Source organism: Canis lupus, chromosome 5, assembly GCF_048164855.1.
Source record: "Canis lupus baileyi chromosome 5, mCanLup2.hap1, whole genome shotgun sequence".
NCBI lineage: Eukaryota > Metazoa > Chordata > Mammalia > Carnivora > Canidae > Canis > Canis lupus.
The window spans coordinates 33607329-33611717 of record NC_132842.1 but is presented as its reverse complement, the minus strand read 5'-3'; positions in this window follow the sequence as shown (position 1 = coordinate 33611717).

The window sequence follows — 4389 nt, the reverse complement described above, 5'->3', positions numbered from 1 at the left end:
TGCCAAAACTTGTCTAAGTTAGCTTAAAGAAGGGAAAAAGGACTCACCAAGGTAAACACTTTGACTCTCAGAAATATAACAGAAACTAACCCAGATACTGCTTAAGAACATTTGGGATAATCCTCAGTAAATCTAGTTTGTTTGTTGGCTTAATTAAAACAGACCTGTCCTCAGAGTTACCGAGATGAGCTACAGCGCAGACCTACAACTCCTATCCTACTCGGGTTAGTAGATAAGCTCATGTGGCCTCTACTGCAAAATACGTCTGCAAGAAAAATCACGTGATTGTTTGCTTTTGAAGGTCTCATGAACTTTTCATGAGTAATAGAAATGTAACAAGTAAATTACTTAGATGTGAGATAAAAACTTATAAATGAACTTAATACTAAATGTGTTTTATGGCATATCTTCATTCCCCCCATTTTTTCCACCCTTAGAGGCCTGCTAACTGAAGTTAAGTGATGGAAATTCATGGAACATCTAGGTGATACCTAAATAACATATAATTCTGGAGCATTCATAATGTAGGCTTATACACTTCAGGGTGCTTATTACAGAAAAACTAAAGATCTATGAATCGGAGTAAATAGGTCTTGGGCCATATTTTTTAAAAAGTACTGAGAAAGCATATTGCCTCTAGAAATTGCAAAATATATTAATTTAGCAATTTAAAGAATGCTGTATTTTACAGTTCAAAATTGCTGACTTCATTTTCACTAGAAATGAAGGTTTCTAAGAGCTAATAATTCTAATAAAACTACTAAAAATAAGGGAAACTTTTTCTGAAGAAAGTAGAATGTGTTTTAGAGAACGCAAGTTATGAGACAGGAAGAGGTTTTGTTAAAAGAGTAGTACAAGGGCTGCTTCAGAGGACAAAGGAAAACCATCTAAACACATATAGAAAGCTGGGTAGGGGAGACGTAATTTTTCTTCTGTGCTCAGGCTAAAATTCAAGTGTCTTTTTTAAAAAAGCTTTAATATCAATAGTGTTTTTATGTAAATGAAATCCAAGAGAGGAAAAGAAATGGGAACAGGAAAAACAGGTCAAAATAAGGGGTGGATAGAAGTTAGATGAGCTCTGTGGAAAGGAATCTTGGGGCAAGAATATTATGTGTGGGCCAACTCTAACACTGGAATGGATTTAAGTTTTCAAAGAATGGGTTTTATTTTTTTAAAGATTTTTATTTATTTATCCATGAGAGAGACAGAAGCAGAGACACAGGCAGAGGGATAAGCAGGCTCTGCAGGGAGCCCGACGTGGGACTGGATCCCGGGTCTCCAGGATCACGCCCTGGGCTGATGGTGGCGCTAAACCGCTGAGCCCCCCAGGGATCCAGTTTTTTGTTTTAGATTATCGATCTGCTCTTAGACTAAAATCAAGTAGTTGTTTTTTTTTTTTTTTCTTTTGTCTTAAATGATTTCCCAGGACAGCAGAGATTTTTGTCTTAGCAAAATAACTTGCCATGCTTCATATTGTCTTGGTCAGGTCAGGGCTTCCATTTCCTGAGGAAAACCCAGTTCTCTCCACAATAGGGGAGCTGAGGAGTTTCACAACTACGTGATCTTGTACATTTGCATTACCATCTTTTTTTTAAATTTTTATTTATTTATGATAGTCACACAGAGAGAGAGAGAGAGAGGCAGAGACATAGGCAGAGGGAGAAGCAGGCTCCATGCACTGGGAGCCCGACGTGGGATTCGATCCCGGGTCTTCAGGATCGCGCCCTGGGCCAAAGGCAGGCGCTAAACCACTGCGCCACCCAGGGATCCCTGCATTACCATCTTGTTACTTTGGTTAAATAACCCAATATTATTATTTTTTTCCCAATATTATTTTCTAATCTGTGAGTCTATTTAATCACACGTTCGGATATTTTGATGTTTTCCCAAAATCAAATTCTACGTGGAGTTTTCAATTTGCAAGCGAACACTGAGATTTGCAAGTACTCTGGTTGACTTCGTATGTTAAATTACGTAGGAAGTGTTGTCAAATAAGTGATAAACCTTCCTAGGGTTGTATCCGTGGGTATGTCACTAACACAGCCCAGAGATCGTTGGGGGTTTATGGAAACCTGTCAATATTTATTGTCCAGTTAGTTCTTGAATGGTTGCATGCTACAGAAAAAATTACGTTTCCTTATAAAGTGAATGCACACCAGAACTTTAACCCACAGGCATTTTTAAAGGGTTATTTACAGTTTGATTTACTTAGATGCTTTTGCAAATGTGAGATTTAAAGAAAGGACCTCACCAAGGACTCTTGACCACGGACCCTGCTGTGAAATTATGAAGTATCAAGGCCTACGTGCAGAGTTCACAGCTGATGCAGGCTCCACCTTACAGGCCCAGGGACCTCGAGAAAACAGGAATTCACCCAAATCCAAATGTATTGCAGCTGAAATCTAATGGTGAGTTTTTGGATTGCCTCCCCATCCTTGAGAACCTTTTAAAAGTCAAATCTGCCTTTTTTTTTTTTTTTTTTTTTTTTGTTTTGTTTTTTTTTTTTTGTAAAGTGGGTTTCACACCCAGCACAGAGCCCAGTGTGGGGCTTGAACTTATGACCCTGAGACCAAGACCTGAGCTGAGATCAAGAGTCCGACGCTTCGCTGACAGAGCCAGCCAGGCACCCCCCTCAATCTGACATTTATGAAAAGTTCCAGCAAACCCGAGTTAAAAGATCTTGTTTGGCCATTTACTGTTCATATTGCACTTGTGTAAATAATCAGGCTAAAATTTCAGACAGGGCCGACTTTCAAAGAAATCAGTCTTTAATTACCTTTGATAGAAATTGGGGGTAACTGTACGGGGATGTTTCTGTAATACTCCTTATGCATACTAGATCCTAGTAGCATTATTTGTGAAGTTTTGTTTTCTTACGGTAACTAGATCCTGAATTCCTTTGGGTTCTCCAATATTGGACTCTTTGTCCCCAAAGTAACATTTCTGTTTTCTACAGTATTTCTCACCTGGAGCCGCTAGAGCTGTAGCTGCCCTTTCCCTGAAGCCCAGCAAGGCTACAGGTGGCCAAGTTGGTACCGGCTTCAGAGAACCCACCACTACAGCTCCCATGGGATAATTCTCTCTCTCTCTCTCTCTCTCTCTTGATTTATTATTATTATTTTTTATTGGAGTTCAATTTTCCAACATCTAGCATAACACCCAGTGCCCATCACCCAGTCACCCCAAACCCCCGCCCACCTCCCCTGCCACTACCCCTTGTTCATTTCCCAGAGTTAGGTGTCTCTCATGTTTTGTCACCCTCACTGATATTTTCACTCATTTTCTCTCCTTTCCCTTTATTCCCATGGGATAATCCTTGTGCCTATTGCTGTGTGACCTCTCAGATCCTGAGAGACCTTTGAACTAGAAAGAAAGCAAGCTGTCCTTGGCAGGCCTGCTCCAATGCTGTCTGAGGTTGGTTTGAGCCTGACATCTAAAAACGCTTTCGACTGGCAGCCTTCAGAACTCAAGCTGGGTTTACAGTCGAGTGTGTGATTTATGCTTCTGAGCATTAATCACTGGGTTTTGGTTTTGTTTTGCTTGTATAATACAGAAGCCCACGCACCTCTCTATGTCAGATGAGTTGAACTGACCTCTTGTCAGGACTAATTCAAAGAGGTGAAGCAGCAGCCTGCCACCTCAGCTTCTGGGCGAGGCCTCTTGGAAAATCTTTGACAGGACTAATGGGGGGAGCAGAACACGTCACCCCAACAGGTTCCACATTGGCATGTGGATTGTTTTGAGCTGAAGGGAAGTAACACCCAGCAGGCTCAGAAAAAGCCTTTACCTTTCTCTCAACTGCCTAAAAGAACTTAATTAGGGGATTCAGTACCAGAAAAAGAGCTATTACCAGATTGCTTGTTACATCAGAAAGACTATGTGCATGACTGGGCAGGGAGGTCTGATGACCGAACATCTGCTCTCATCTTCTCAAGAGTTGTCTTCCCCCTGTTGGAAGCCTCACAGCTGCTCTCCTTAGCTGAGGACGGCCTGTAAGGTTCCATTTCCTGACCTCTTATGGGTCTACTTGAGACTCCTATGGATATGCAGTTTGTTTTCTTCTTTTAATTTGTCTTGTGTCCATTTAATTATTAGGCCACCAAAAGAACCTAAGAGGGAAGAAAAAAACTTTTCCATCCTATACTTCCCGGAATTTGTTGAAATCCTTATCCCAAAGTTAAGCGTATTAGGAGGGAAGAGCTTTGGGGGAAGTGCCTAGATCAGAAGGCTGGGGCCCCCCCAGTTGGAATTTGATGGAGAGGGCCCAGAGAGCCCAGTTGCCCCAAAGGACACAGCAAAAGTTGGTCTGTGAACCAGGAAGGAGCCTCTCCTCAGACATCAGACCATTCAGTGCCTGAGCTTGGACTTCCAGCCTCAGAACTGAGAAAT